This window comes from Terrapene carolina, unplaced genomic scaffold, assembly GCF_002925995.2.
Source record: "Terrapene carolina triunguis isolate 2854851 unplaced genomic scaffold, T_m_triunguis-2.0 Scaffold1115, whole genome shotgun sequence".
Taxonomy (NCBI): domain Eukaryota; kingdom Metazoa; phylum Chordata; order Testudines; family Emydidae; genus Terrapene; species Terrapene triunguis.
In genome coordinates this window covers 8,821-25,147 of record NW_020665466.1, presented here as the reverse complement: position 1 = coordinate 25,147, position 16,327 = coordinate 8,821, and the positions used below count along the sequence as shown (strand labels likewise).

The following is a 16,327-nucleotide window of genomic DNA, read 5'->3' as shown; positions in this document are numbered from 1 at the left end:
GGGGCAGGGAGGGGCTCACAGCCCCAGGACAGCACTGCAAGGCTCTGGGGAGATAGGTATATACCCCTGTGTGGATCTAGCCGGGAATGGGGGTCACCAGGGTGCAGGGGAGCTGGGACCTAGGGGCTGGGAGGAGAACAGGGAGTGAAGGAGCTCAGGGAACAGCAAAAGCGGCTGGTGCTGTCATAGGCTGGCAGGCCAACATCTCTGGGAAGGTGTTTGTGCTGCAGCTGACACCCCCTAGAGGGGAAAGGCCCCTTTCCTATTTCCCACTCCCCATCCTCCCGAGCTAGCCAGTCCCCAGCCCTGGGCCAGATCGCAGCTGGCAGTGTGTACAGTGGTATAACCATTTTCTAGACCAGCAGATGAGTCCAAGATCTTGGCCTAAGAGGCCCAGGCTGCCCTAAGTCACTGTCCATGAGTGATACCCACATGTTCCCATCCCCCACCTCACATACGCTCCTGCCCCTAACGTCACATATATAATTTTTTGCTTTTTCAGCGAGATCACTGTCACTCTGGGAGCACATAACATTAGTAAACCATAACGGAGCCAACAGAAAATCCCCGTGCGTCGCTGGGTCCCCCACCTGCAATATGACAAGAAGACCCTTAATAATGATATCATACTGCTGAAGGTACCACCCCCATACCATCACCCTGCCCCCAATGACATCACAATGCTACAGGAACCGCCCCCATACCATCACCCTGCCCCCAGTGACCTCACACTGCTGAAGGTACCGCCCCCATCCCATCACTCCATCCCCATGACCTCGCACTCATACAGTAGACACATCTCCATTTTCCTAGGCCGGGACGTGTTGGCTTCTCTCAGCTCCAATCCCTGTGCTGATCTGGATCCCTCTTTTCCCTCCTGTCTATGGCAGATGTCACACAGCGCAGTGCGGAATAACTGGGTGCAGCTCATCCCCCCTGCCAAAGACCAAGAGCTGGGTGAGGCCAGGATCCACCTGCAGGGTGGCCGGATGGGGTCGGACTGGCCGGAACTGAAGAACTGACATGCTCCTTGAGGTGGACCTCGAGGTCATTAAGAGCAACATGTGCGAGCTGTATCCTGGATACAACCCCTCAATGATGCTGTGTGTATGGAAGCCTGGCTTTGAGAAATTACCTTATCAGGTAAGTATCCTGCTGACCTGGAGGCTCCGTGGTTCCAGGAGGCCACTACTGGGAGGAAATGGGGAGATACTTTCCAGGGCTAAGTATCTAAGTGTGCAGTGATCCCCTACCAACCTAGCCCCATTCAGGAGACGGGGTGTTGATGCAGACATCAGAGGGGTAAGGCAATGGTGAGACCAGCTCAGCACAGCTCCTACTAGCTTGAGCAAGATCCTTTATTACACCTGGTTATTGAGGTTCCTTCATCTCAAACCCCACCCAACACAACCCTACCACCTCTACCTCAATCTCAACCCCTGCCCCAACCCTACCCAAACCCATCCCAAACAAACCTTGGCCAACACAACCCTACCAACTCTACCCCAAACTCAAATCCCACTCAACACAACCCTTCCCCAAACTCAACCCCCCCCACCCCCCCATTCCCCAACACAACCCTATCAATCCTATCGTAACTCAAGCTATGGACAACACAACTGTACCAACTCTACTCCAATGTCAAAACCCACCCTAAACAACTCTATCTCAAACTCAAGCCCCCGCGCCCCAACACAAATCTGCCAACCCTACCCGAAACTCAAACCCTGGCCAATACAATCCTACCAACTCTACCCCAAATTCAAACCCCACTCTAAAAAACCCTTTCTAAACCTACCCAAACTCAAACCCCACTCAACACAACCCTACCAATCCTACCCCAACCCAACACAGCCCAACCTAATGCTAGCTAAAGCTCAAACAATACCCAGCACAACTGTACCCAACCCTTCCTCAAACTCAAACCCCATGCAAAACAATCCTAACAAAACTCTATCAAACTTAACCCCAGTCCTGCACAACTCTCCCCAACTCCAAGTCTACCCAATCTCTACTTAATTTAACTACTGTCATATCCAGCTCTACCCAACATTCCCCCATCCTACTAAATTCTATCCAGACTCATACCTACCCACATCCATCCAATTCAAACCCTACCCAATTCTACCCAACACAACCTCAACCTGTCTTAAATTCTTCCTATGGAAGCAGAGAAAGAACTGAAAGGAAGGGGATTGCAATGCATGACAGTTTGTTAGCAAGAGTCAGGCTAACTGTAACCCTAATAACGCGAGATTTGTAGAAGCAAGGATTATGTGAGGCGAGTGGGAAAGAACTGTGTGAAGTTCTTGCGACCTTGTGTAGATAATATGGAATGTAGACTAAGAGTCTACATTAGTGAGAAAAACAAGATATCAGAATGAACTATGTATAAACAAAATGCAGCCGTTGCTCATTATTGTCTGTAACAAAAGGTATAAATGCTTGCTGTAATTGTTTACCTGTTGAGAGACCTGCCTAGGAGGGGGAGACCCTGTGTCCTAGTGCACTCTCTCCCTTTGCGCAATTGCTTGAGAGAATAAAGTATCTGACTTTGCTGTACCCAACCAAAAGAGTGAGAACTGTGTTTTTCTCTGACAATTTGGGGGCTCGTCTGGGATGGCAACGCCTACTGAGACAGCGGCAGCTGCTGCGGATCGTTCCCCTTCGAACCCCATGGCGCCATAAGAGAGTTATGAGACCTTTTGAAATCTCTATTGGGGTGTCAGAGGAGGACTGTCCGTGGGGCCGGCTGTCCCTGTTGGGCTCACGCCATCTGAACTTATTGACAGTGCAGCAAGATCAGATGCAGAATGGTACTGGGGAACTGTTTTGCCACCCCCAATAAGGTTAATTGAAGTGGTACTGAGGACTTAGTTTGCCACCCTCAATAAGGTAGTTGTATGCGGTACTGGGGACTATAGTTTGGCCGCCCCCAATAAGGTTAATGCATAAGGGAAATGCATTCAGTATGCACCGGTGCTGAGGGTTTTTTACCACCTCAAGAGGGGTTGTTACCACCTCATAGTGTATTGAGTCCGGACATAAGGTACAGATGCATTGTGGTATTTAGAAATAGAGGCCTTGGTGTGTATGTGTGTGTATACCAGTGTGAATGAAAGTTACCGGAAGACGCCCAGAGTATTCTGTGAAGTCGTTTGGCTCATGACCAGAACTATTCTAACGCAAGCCCGGTAACTAGAGGATCTATAGAAGATCCGACCCACGGTAGGCTGACTCGGACTGGCATCGTCCGGCGAGGAAGCTACCTGGGTCTAGGAGTGTGTGAACCCATCTTCCCTCCCCTTCTCCTCTTTGTGTGAGCCGCTGACAGTCTGATCATCTCACTGGATGCAACGAGAGTGAGCGGTGCCATCTCTCTGAGACTAGCTGACGCTCTTTGCTGAAGGGAGGTGTAGGAGGGTCGTGGCCATCCTCATTAGCCTCTCCTGTGTGAGTACCCTGTAGGGAGAGATCCTTAGTTTATGAGCTGCTAGCACGGACAGGGCATCCTCCCTGTGTGTGTGATTGGAAAATGGGTGGGGGACAGTCTAAGCATTCCCTCTCACCCCCTAAGGGTACCCCAGCTTATTTCATGTACATACATTATGGTCCTAAAACCTGCAGGTATTTAGAGAATTGGAATCATTACACGCGTGAAAATCCATCTAAACAATGCCCACTAGAAGGTACCTTCAATCTAGATAAGATCATACATCTCAGAGGAGCTTTTAATCACCAAAAAGCCTCTGACACACAATGGGAGCAATTTGTCTATTGAGGAAAGGAATGGGTTAATTTGAAATTCAGCTTGGTCCAGAGATAAAGAGAAAGTTGCTCTGCGTTCAAGGTCAAGAATAAACACAGACCATGCTAAGTACAAAGAAAAACTGCTTTCGGCCCCAGCTGGCTGTGAAAAAATATAGACAGAGGCAAACCAAAGGCAATAAAAGTTACAGTGCTGAGATTACATTTGCAAAGCTTAACTGTCCAGTGAGATCCAACAGTCTGCCTTTGCGACCCTGGAGCGGGTGTGGTTTGGTGACGCTGAAGAAGCCACAGGCAGCCGGCCTGGACTGGAATCTCTGAAAGAGATGCCGCAGGAGACCCCAGAGCGTAAAAGAACAGCCCTCCCAAGAGTGGAAGCAAGTTGGAGATTCTGGACAAGCTGTATACAGGATAATCTCCCGTCCACCTCTCCCCCTTCTCTGGACGTTATACACAGACGTGGACAGTCTGGACGTACGTGTGTGAGTATGAAAGTGTGCCCACTCTCAGCCGCAGTTAGTCTGAGAACCGGAGAGGGGTTTAGCATTCCTCTTTCCACCCCGGTTGACTGGGAAGGGTGTCAGGTGGATCTACCCCAGTCATAGCAGGACTGGGCAATAGAGAAGTTGGAGAAAAGGGAAGAGTTGTGTACTTGATAACTAGAATTGAGCAATTAAGAGCATAGATCATGAACCAGGCAGCAACTCAAACCTACGCCCAGGGCAAGTTGCAAACCTTGAGACAGAACTTCCAGGCAGAAAAGGAAGCACTGGCTAAGCAAGTACCGGTCCTTCAGGGACTTGTCAGAATTTAACCATTTGTGCTCAGCATCCGCCGTAACAGTAGTGTGTTTGCCACAAGAGAAAATTGAATAGTTAAATGCCAATGGGCCATGCATTTTTCCCAGGTGGCAAGCCTCATGAGGGAGAACTCGGGTAGACTTATGAGTAAGAATGTTTAAGGGAAGAGACCAGGAAGGGTGGGGGCTAGTTGAGAAGCCCACCCTCCTAGCTAAATTGATAGTGGAACAAGCCGGTGCCCATGGAAGGGACGGTTCAGCGAGAAAAGCAGGATCGGGCCCAAGCGGGCAGGCAACAGATAGAGTATTTGGAAAACAGGTTGGAAACTTTGAGGGCATAGTGGAAGGAAAGGAGTAAGTAATTATAAGCATGGGGATTTCAAATCCCCAGGACTATAATTGGAATGGTAAAATCTGAGTTGATTGGGTGTCGTTTTTTGAGACAAGCAAGTGATTTAAGAGAAGAGAGTGAGAAGTTAACTCTGTAGTTGCTAGAGGGAATCAAGCAGTGAAACTTGGTAGGAATGTCTGTAAGTAATCCAGGCAAGAGGTTATTTAAGTGGAATTATTCGACTATGAATAAGTTAGTCGAATTTGCTGAAGAACACTCCTGCTGTGTACAATCTGTGTTTTATAAGTCTGAGATGAATTGGTATTGTTTTAAAGTTGCAAAGCCAGGAGAATGGGACTTTTGCCAGACACAGGAAACTAGTGTTGTTTAATATGGTGTTTAGCATTTAATCCGTAAGGTGAATTAATGCTTTACAAGATTTAAAATGTTTTAACTAAAGACCAAAGGTTGTGGCTGCAGCAGGGTAGTCAAAGCCAGGAGAATAAAAGATTTGAATTTGTTTTTGGGTAACAAAATAGCAGATAAAAGATCTGGTAAAGAAAGAGAAGGACAGTGCCCCTGGCTCTGTGTGGTCGAGCTGTCATTTTGCTGTGGGTGCATGGAGATTTTGTAAGCACAAAAGAAACAGTTACACCTTGCGTAGAAATTGATGTGGCTAGTGTTGTGGAAATTGAATTGTGGAGCGGATGTGCATTTTCCCCAGAACATGCACAGTGTATATTGTAGCAGAGGTAAAAGAAATGCAAACCTACCAATATAGGTTGTGTTGTCTTTTTCAGATCGCTGGGTGTTTGAAAGCAGGAGTTAGAAGTAAAAGGCAATTAAAAGTCTGGGAAAGTTAATTGTGTCCTTTTTTTTAAGTAAGAATCTTTAAGCTGTGGATAGCTTTGGACCCAGAAGCAAGCCAGAAAGCATCTGTATTAATGCAAATTATCTAACTGATAAGGTAGAAGCCACTGAAACCTGGGCTGCCTATGAAACAAATACAAGGAAATATGGGTAATTCCTTTGTTTTGCCTGAAATCAACAAGAGTATGTGTATATAAAGGAAATATTTTAAGCAACGACTGACTGCCCAGAAGGGGTAGACCTCTGTTCTTTTGTCTTTCAGATCATCAGAGAAAACGAATGCCAGCTGAACAGCATTCAATGTACCATGCATTTACTGGCACAATAGGAATTATTTTTGTGTTCTGTGTCCTGTCTTGTGGTGTTTGTCTTGTGGTCAGAATTGTTGTGTTTAATATTTTCATAAGACAGTCTAGTTCAAAATTAAATAGAAGGGTTAAATCAAAAAGCAGATACTTGTTTTATTCAACTTGGAATACAAAGTGTTTGGATAAATCAGAAAAATGTGATAGACTTTAGTATAATACATTTGCTAAAGTAAGAAAAAGAAACTTCATTGGCCAGATCTTTTAATGGAAAAAATTGAATACCAACAGTCTTTGGAAGCAAGGACATGGAAGGTTAACCAACTCCGCATATTGCACATGGGATCCTTCTGGCTACCTCAGATTTCTAGCCAGAGGGCTGGGGAGGGAGGAAAGCTATTGGACACCAGAGGTTGTACCGAGTGAACTCCTCAAAGGTGGGTGTGCTCGTCCTGGCTTGTTGCTCCAAAGCTCTGTATAGAAGTTATTTTACTGGAAGGGTATATGTGGCATACATTGAATAATAAGACTAATGTACTGTATAATGGCAATGTGTATGTGTTCATTGTTGGGAAAAGGTGTATGAGTGAAGTGTGGAAGTTTCCTTTGTAGGTTAAAAAAAGCCAAGAAGGGGAGAAGGAAAAAGAACAGAATGAGTTAACTGGAAAAAATAGCTAGCAAGCTTAGTCCAAAGATAAGACGCTGGCTCCATCCAAGGACACTGCTTACAGCTAAGACTTGGCTGACAATCAAGAAAAGGGGGGCTTGAATGTGCCCAAGCAGCTGTAAAATCTGCAAAACACTTCCAGGCATTAATGAAATGTGTTAGGTTTCTTTTCTCACAGGTAAAGAAGCACTACCCAAAGATCCTAGCAGCCCTGCCATTCATTGAAACCAGGAGACTGGATCTATGTAAAGATCCACCAACGAAAGACTGCTTTGGCTCCACACTGGAAAGGCCCTTTACAAGTCCTGTTAACCACCAACACAGCTGTGAAGTGCCAAGGACTACATGTCTGGACCCATGCTTCTCACTGTAAAAAGACCCCTCCACCTTGGGAGGACTCTCCGACTGATGATCAGCCTATTTCTCTTGCTAGCTCTGCTGTGCCTTCTGGACAGCAGGGAAGGAGGACAAGGTGAAGTGCTAGTAATCTCTCCCTTGTCCACTGACAGACCTACTGTGCCTTTGGATTTTTCTAGAAGAAGCAAAACCATTACAGGGTGATGTGCTAATAACCTCTCCCCTGTATGATGCTGAACCACAACTGTTTCAGGAAAAGAGAAGAAGGAACACTCACTCCATTGAAACCACAAAGTCCTGGGATTCCTGACTACAAAAGACATTAAGAACTGACCCTGGTGAAGAAACAAAGAATTATACACTGGCAGGAAGAAACCTGTGGGACCCATGCTTGGGAACGTGGTATTGATTGGATTTTGGGGTTTATTCTACAGGCTGTGCCCTGTGTTTTGGATAAGTCCTTCAGCATGTATTGCCCTCCCTAATTGGATTTTAAATGACAAGTACCAAAGGCACCTTGTTGCGACTGCCCCTGCCATCTGCTCCATTACACTATTACCCCTGTAACTTACCCAGATACAAACAATACTGTATATTCCAATGAAACCAATGACCAAGGCCTTCACACTTTAGTGATTTATTTAAATATTGTTTGAAAAAATTATTTTAAGGTTCAGGATATCCCATATAAGCGAACAATTGAATGGAAAACAAATGGAGCAGTGGAGATAGAAATACATGATATCACTACTAGTGAACCCCAAGAATCTGTAATTGCAATTGATGGGTTCTATAGCGAAGTAGATATGATGGCTGTTCCTGGAATTTGCACTGTGTTAAATGAGAGAGGCCCTTATTGTTATTTGGTCACCCAATTAGTGAACAATTAAACGAATACCCAAAGAGTTTGTTCTGCCACTGGAAATTTTACCTGCATAGAAATTATTCCAGTGACTAATAATGTTACCTGTACCTTATTGCAATACACCCCCTCTTATGCCATTAATATTAATGCCTCCCAGAAGTACATAAAGGTGTTCAACCAACAGATGCGGTATAGTACTACACCAAAGAGAGATGTATTAGGATATCGATGGACTGTGATTAACACTACACTAGGGACTGTTAAATTTTCATTGCCCTTATTCAGTTTCCAGATCACCTCTACATACCCAAATTGTTCAAAGGGAGCTGCCATTAGATTAGCACAACAGAGGGCTTGGGTTATTTCCTCTAGAAAGAAGAGAGACTTGACCAGAACCCTATGGGATGGGACCAATAGTGCAGAAGCAGTTTGGAATATTTTTAAGAACCAAGAACATGATGAGAAATTGGGGCAACTAGAGAAGGCCACTAGCCTTATTTCTGGGGCACAGCTAACCCAGGTATAGGCTGGAGTTGGTGAGTTACATGTTATTTCCGCCCTTAGTTCTATGACCCAGAAGTTGCTGACAGAGATGGTATTGAATATCACTGAGGCTGGGAAGGCATTGCAGTGGGATCTAGCATGTTCAGAAATTCAGGATTTCCTGAATGACCAGCTAATGGCCATTCAGAATGATCTTGAGCATCAGGCTTGGCCCACTGCCCTTACAGACACATCAGGAGTACCATCTGATCTGTGGCCATGGAGACATACTTGGAGACTTTCTGGGTGGAAGTGCGGACTTTCTCAGTGCTCCTTCCAAGCATGGACCGGTTGGGGGGTGTGGGCTCCCACATACCGAATCCTGCCGGGTCCATGGGGAGGATGCATGTGGGATTGGGTAATTCACCGAGACATCTGGGAAATTAGACTACCTGGTATGCCCACGATTTTTGTCAGTACTCCTGGGATTACATCTGACATTTGGATGGGGTTAGGGAGTCAATGGACATTTTGGCCATTAGAACCCCCACAGCTTCAGTGTATACGTAAACTGAAGCCAGGAGAAGTTGTCACTGTTCATGACTACGTTTGCTGGGAGGGTAGGGGACAAGGAATTACCCTGACAGGACACTTACCTTTTCAAGCTAATGATAGCTGTGTGTATGTTAAAGCCACCACATTGCAAGACATACATTTTAATCTCATTACCACTGCAGGCAATCATATTATTTCCTGGCCTGCAGATAGAATTTTGCAAGTAGTCCTTAGGTTCCAGATACCCTTTAATTGGACCAGCTTAGTGCCTGATCGATTTCAAAATTTGTTTTCACTGTTACCAGAGGTTCACAGAATCTCTGAAGTACAAGTGCAAATTTACATGCTTCAAAATATATATCAAGTTGAAAAGTATACCTTTCATACAGCTTATAGAGTGTCTAATTTATGTATTAAGTATGATGTATTGTGCTTTATGACTAAAACTGTACAACAACCCCATCATATTATTGCTGTGGGAATGTTATTGCTTGTATTGTTATTAGTTAGTTTAGGAGTATGTTATTGTTGTTGTAAAGGACGTAATAATAGTAATACCTTTCATGTCCATGCTAATCATGCATTGTCATTACATCCAATCAGAACCCCTAAGGTTGAAGCATCTGATGTAGAATCTGAATTCCAAGACTTAATGCAAATAGAGATTTGAGAATGTTTGTTGTACTAGTAGTACAAAAGGGGGGAGGGTGTGGAAGCAGAAAAAGAACTGACAGGAAAGGGATTGCAATGCATGACAGTTTGTTAGCAAGAGTCAGGCTAACTGTAACCCTAATAACGCAAGATTTGTAGAAGCGAGGATTATGTGAGGCGAGTGGGAAAGAACTGTGTGAGAAGTTGTTGCGACCTTGTGTAGATAATATGGAATGTAGTCTACATTAGTGAGAAAAACAAGATATCAGAATGACCTATGTATAAACAAAATGCAGCCATTGCTCATTGTTGTCTGTAACAAAAGGTATAAATGCTTGCTGTAATTGTTTACCTGTTGAGAGACCTGCCTAGGAGGGGGAGACCCTGTGTCCTAGTGCACTCTCTCCCTTTACGCAATTGCTTGAGAGAATAAAGTATCTGACATTGCTGTACCCAACCAAAAGAGTGAGAACTGTGTTTTTCTCTGACATTCCCATTTAAAATCCTACCCAACTCAAACCCAACTCTACCAGCGTCTTCCCAACCCTACTAGTGCGACTCAAACAAAAAAGGAAACACTTCAACACAGCAAACATTTTTCCTGTAGTTGCCAAAGTTTAAGAAAGGCTGTTTTCTTTGCACAAAATATATTTCTTGTAAAATATTTAAACCTTCTCTACTTTGATGCAATCAGATCTACAGATGAAAAGTGGTGCTAGAGATGTTGAAGATGTAATTGTGGTTATTCTCAATCCCAGGGTGATTCTGGTGACCCCTTGGTATGTGAGGGACTAGTCCAGGGCATCGCTTCGTACATTGTGAATTTCTACAAACCAAGTGTGTTCATAAGACTCTCCAAATTCATCCCTTGGATCCAGAACATTCTGCAGAACCAGCATTAAAGGAGACACCCATTTTGCTGGCTCTTTGCCTGGCTAGACAAGCCATCGGCTAACTAGGCTTTGGCTGTGAAATGCAGATTATCTTCATTACTCTTAGAAAAATGCTATGAATTGATTGGTATCAGAATGGATTGGGGGTGGGGGAAGCAGTTTGTAGATGTTGGGATAAAACCTCTGTGTGTCTCTGGGATTTTTTGGCCTATCCTATGGGATTCTGGAGCAGGAATCAGATTCTCTCTATTAAATTCTATAGGCTGGGGCAAAAATAAAATAAAATAGAAAGGTGTGTTTTGGAGCTGGCGCCCCTCAGAGGCGAAAGGCCCTATTCCCATTCCACCCCAGCCAGTCCCCCCGACGGGTTCAGTCACAGAGACCCCCTTGAGACTATCCCTTGATGTGCTGGGATACCAGAATAACCCCCCCTGCCAGAATGGGCACCCCTCAACTCTCTCTTGCTGAGCTAGACTCTCCAGTTCAGCTCCAGCACAGATGCAGAGATTGGGCCACACCCCTCAGTAGTTCCTCAGACACTCAGATTCACTCAGCCCTGGGGCTTCTCAGTTAACAGGATCTTACCCAGCACCCAGTATACAGCCTTTCTGGGATCCTGAACCCCACATAAATCTGTTTTACTCGGTATAAAGCTTATACAGTGTAAACTCGTAAGTGTCCGCCCGCTTTATCACTGAAAGAGATATATGCACAGTTGTCTCCCCCACCCCGGTAACAATTACCTACACTGGGTTTATTAATAAACAAAAGTGATTTTATTAAGTATAAAAGGCAGGATGTAAGTGGTTTTAAGTAATAACAGACAGACAGTAAGTCACAAAGCAAAATAAAACAAACATGCAAGGCTAAGCTTGTTATACTAAGAAGCTAATTACATGTAATATCTCACCCTCAAAGATGTTCCAATAATCTTCTTTTACAAACTAGAATCATTCCTAGTCTGGACCTAATCCTTCCCCTGATTCAGTCTTTGTTAGTTCCAGCAGACATTTTAGGTGGTAAGCAGGGTTTTCCTCACAACTGGCATCCCCCTTATATATGGAAGGCAGACAGACCTGGGTCATCAGCAAGTGGGATTTAACCTGGGACCTTTGGGGCTAAAGCCATGAGCCTCTACCTCATGAGCTAAAAGCCAGCCGGGACTTAACTAAGGCTGTAGAGCAGCCAGACTTCACTCTCCCTCTAGTGGTCTCACTGCCTCAGGGTTACGTATAGATGTGGCGAAAAGGCAGGAGTCGTTTGACCCCCTCCCCAACTTCCCATGGAAAAGTACAAGGTTTAAGATGGATTCCAGTATCAGGTGACATGGTCACATGTCCCTGCAAGACCCCAGTTTTTATTACCCATGGGCTGGCCCACACGTACACAGGAAGGCTTGCAGGTAAACAAGGTCATTTGCCACCAATTGTTTTGGTGGACTCTGAAGGCAACAACAGCAGAGCTTCCTGCAGCCACAGGAGGTTCCAAGAGGTGGAGGTGGGTCTGGTCTGCTCTCCCACCCACAGAGCAGTGTGTGGGGAAGGACAATTCCTGTCCCTGCTCTGCCCAGTCGGAGCTAGGAACCCCCTTTTGCTGGGGAGCACCTAGGAGCAAGGAGACAGCGGATTTCATGGGGAAGGGCTTATTTCACAGTCCGTGATGTGTTTCTCATGGCTGTGAAATTTGTAGGGCCCTACCCATATGTGACCTTTTCAGTTCCTACTTATCATTTTGCCCTGTGCATGAAACTTTCGCTCAGTTCACGTTGGTTCCACAATACTCCTGCAAAAGCCCTTGTGAACCTCTTCTTTCCACCCAGCACTGCCCCTTTTGGTGCAATAAAAAGCTTGATGAAGTAGCCTCCGTGTCGGTCTGTCTGGATTCCTATCTGCATCTGACAGTAACTGCACTACCTGGCGTTTACCCCATATCTGCCCCTCATGGCCTCTGAATGCTGGAGAGAGGATTTGTTGCTACCCTGTTCCCTGTCGCCTAGAGATACAGACCCAGCAGGAATTCAACAGTTGTGGCAAAAGTGCCCCCTACTGTCCCAATGGGTGTACAGCTTGGCCATTGTTTAACTTTATATCTTTATATATGTGTGTGCGCGTATATATATTTATATATATATATATTTGTTGTAGCGATGGGATCTTTCAGAGACGAGGTGGGTGAGGTGATATTCCATTGCATCAATTTCTCTTAGTGAGAGAGACAAGTTTTGGAGCTTACACATATCTCTTCAGGTCCAGGAAAGGTCCTCTGTGTGTCACAGCTCAATGCAAGGTGGAACAGATTGTTTAACATAAGAAGTTAACACACATTTCAAGGGATCATTCAAGGTGAAGTAGCCTGTTAACATCTCTCCAGTCATAAGGAGAGAAAGAGGAAGAAAAAGGTGTGGGGAAGGGGGTTTGGTGGGTTACAGATTGTTGTAATAAGACATGAATCCAATGTCTCTATTCACTTCATTTTTTTTAGTATCTAGCAACGGTTATGCAGGTTATGCAGGTTTCCTTTGAGGATGAGGACTGAGAGGTCAGCTATGGAGTGATCATTTTGTGAAAAGTGTGAAAAGTATCCCCAGGTGATAAGGTGTTTTTGTCTTTCAACATTTTTCTGTGTGAGCTCATTTGACGTGGTTGTCTCATTTCTCCCACCTCATTGTTATTGGAGCATTTAGTACACTGGATGAGGTACACCACATGTTGTGATGGGCATGTATAGGACCCGAGAATCTAGAAAGGTGTGTTGTGGGGAGGGGATGTTGGCCATCATAGCAGTGGAGATATGTCTGCAGGTTTTATTCTGGCAGGGTCTGGTGCTACTTTGAGTTGGTGGGTCCTGCTCTGTGTAGAGCTTGCTTCTGATGATGAGCATGGAGAGAAATATGTGCTAAGTACCTGTGCTAACAACCTGTTCCACCTTGTACTTAGTTGTGACACACTGAGAACCTTTCCCAGACCCAAAGAAGAGCACTGTGTAATGTCAAAAGCATGTCTCTCTCACCAACAGTAGTTGGTCCAATAAAAGATATCCCTCCACAAACCTTGTCTCCTTTTCTTCAGATTCCAACTTTGGTTTGGTTGATAAAGGTAACAGTATTGATAGTATATTCTTACAATTCTGGAAGGCATTTGACTTGATACCACATGTTGATTAAAAAACTAGAAGTATATAAGATTACCATGGCACACACGACATGGATTAAACAGTAGGTCTCAAAATGTAATTGAGAATGTGGAGTCATCATCAAATGCGCATGTTTTTTGTGTGATGAGGGATTGGTTCTTGTCCTATCCAATTTACTATTGTTATCAATACCCTGGAAGAAAACATAAAATCATCACTGATAACGTTTGCAGATGACTCAAAAATTGGAGGAGTGACAAATAATGCAGAGGACAGGGAACTGACACAGAGTGATCTGAATAGTTTGGTACGCTGGGTGCAGGCAAACAATATGCATTTTAACATGGCTAAATGTCAATGTATACATCTAGGAACAAAGAAGGTCTGCCATATTTACAGACTGTCTCCTGCGAAGTAGGGATTCTGCAAAAGATTTGGGGGTCAAGGTGAACATGAGCTCCCAGTGCGATGCTGTGGCCAAAAGAGCTAGTGTGATCCTGGGATGCATAAATAGGGGAATCTCGAGTAGGAGTACAGAGGTTATTTTATCTCTGAATTTGGTCCTGGTGCAACGGCTGCTGGAATCCCATTTCCAGATCAGGGGCCCACAATTCAAGCAGGATTTTGATAAATTGGAGAGGCTCAGAGAAGAGTCAGGAGAATGATTAATGATTTAGAAAACCTGCCTTACAGTGATAGACTCAAGGAGCACCATCTATTTAGCTTAACACAGAGAAGGTTAAGGGCTTACATGATAACAATGTATAAGTACCTTCACGGGGAACAAATATTTAATAATGGGCTCTTCAATCTAGCACTAGTCTAACATTTATGGGAAATATTGTGCCTGTATTACTTTTCCAGCAGATGTGTGGGTAGTTAAAGTCCCCTCCCCTACACGCCATCTGCCCTCTTTACTTGTTAATTTCACAGGCCAGCTTGTGACCTCTGGAATCAACACAGAGTTTTATGAAATTTAGTCCCTGTGAGTGTTTCCTTCTCTCCTGGATCTCTGTCAGCCAGGGGAGGGGAGACTCAGCCACTCAGCGGTTAAACCAGGCAGTCTGAGTTGTCTGTCAGACCAGGGCAGTAGGAATAACAAATCACTAGGGGCTGGTCTATACTTAGCCGCTAGTTCGGCGGCTGGGGATCGAACTTCCGGGTTCGATTTATCGCGTCTGGTCTGGATGCGATAAATCGAACCAGGAAGTGCTCGCCGTCGACTGCGGTACTCCATCTCAACGAGAGGAGTACCGCGGAGTCGACGGGGGAGCCTGCCTGCCCCGTGTGGACCGCGTCTGAACCGCGGTAAGTTCGAAGTAAGGTATGTCGACTTCAGCTACGTTATTCACGTAGCTGAAGTTGCGTACCTTAGATCGACTTGGGGGGTTAGTGTAGACCAGGCCTAGGATTCAGCCTCTCTATATGCATCTGCCTGTGCTCTCCGTGGTGTTGAGGTCTTGAGAGATGGGGTGTTTCCCGTCTGTGGGGTACTGGCTCCAGGGGACTGGCTGCTTGGGGGGCAGGGAATGGGATACCCAAGCTCAGTTAATGCTGCAGCACCTGAGCTGAGGCCTGGAATCCGGCCTGGTCCCCAAGTTCAGTGCAAACACTTTCAATGTTATGAAACAAAATGCACATGTTTCTGTATAGCCTGGAATACAGATACTGAACGTGAGGTTAACGCAGGCAGCAATTTCCAAGCATTGCACAGAGTCTGAATATTAAATGGCATTTTGTAAGACTCATCCCTATTTTAAGCAAAACTAACACACAAGTGAACAGTCTGGTCTCCAGATGTGAGTTTGTTAATTCATAGGTAATGTCAGCTGCCTGGGTCTGCCAGCATCACACTGTGTAGACCATCACCAGCTAGCCAGGGAGCACTGACAGCTCCCTCCTGTGTGAACGGGCCTCCCTTAGCCACGAGATCCTGGATGGTCGCTCCAAGTCCATTAGACATAGGATAGGGACGTTATCGCTGAGCTAGTACCTGTATTCATGACTCGCAATGAGCATGAGGTTTGATGAGTTACTAGCTTTCAGTAGAGCCCTCACACGCCATCCTTCAGGGTTAAATACCATGCAAGTGGTACCTGGGGTCTAGTGAGTTTGTCAGGAGTGATACGCGAGTGGCTTGTGAAGGACAGTGAACACTTTACTGGTTACCATTGATTGGCCTCTAGGCTGGAAGGGGTTTCAGTTTGGAGCTGGCTGGGGAGACCCAGAGTCCTGGCTCTGGGCTCTCCACCCCCCAAGATGGATTCTACCGAATGTTGCCGTTGTTTATGCTAACAAGCCCTATTCTACTCAGTGTCCCTATCAACTAATAAACCAAACAAACCTTCCATTTTACAATGCTGGCTGAGTTCCTGTGGTTTGCAAAGTTGGGGTGCAGGGCCCTCTGACTCCCCCACACTTCATGACAAACAATGGATGCCCTGATTTTGGTCTAGGTGCCACCCTAATGCGTTGAACAGGGAGCCAGGGGAACAATTGACCTGGGGCCATGGTGGAGGCAGGAGTCAGGGGTGGGTTCTGGCTCTGGGGTGCCCAGAGAATCAGGTTGGAAGGTCACTATGGTCCCTCCAGGCCTTGAAATTGATGGGTCTGGGTATCTCAGTGCAGAAAAACTCAGGTGTGTTTCTTAC

The 16,327-nt window shown here is 45.4% G+C and overlaps 1 pseudogene; it reads left to right on the top strand.

Annotated features, from left to right (window-relative positions):
- The first annotated feature begins 502 nt into the window (after positions 1 to 502).
- On the top strand, positions 503 to 10,553 carry LOC112122423 (annotated as a pseudogene).
- The last annotated feature ends 5,774 nt before the right edge of the window (positions 10,554 to 16,327 follow it).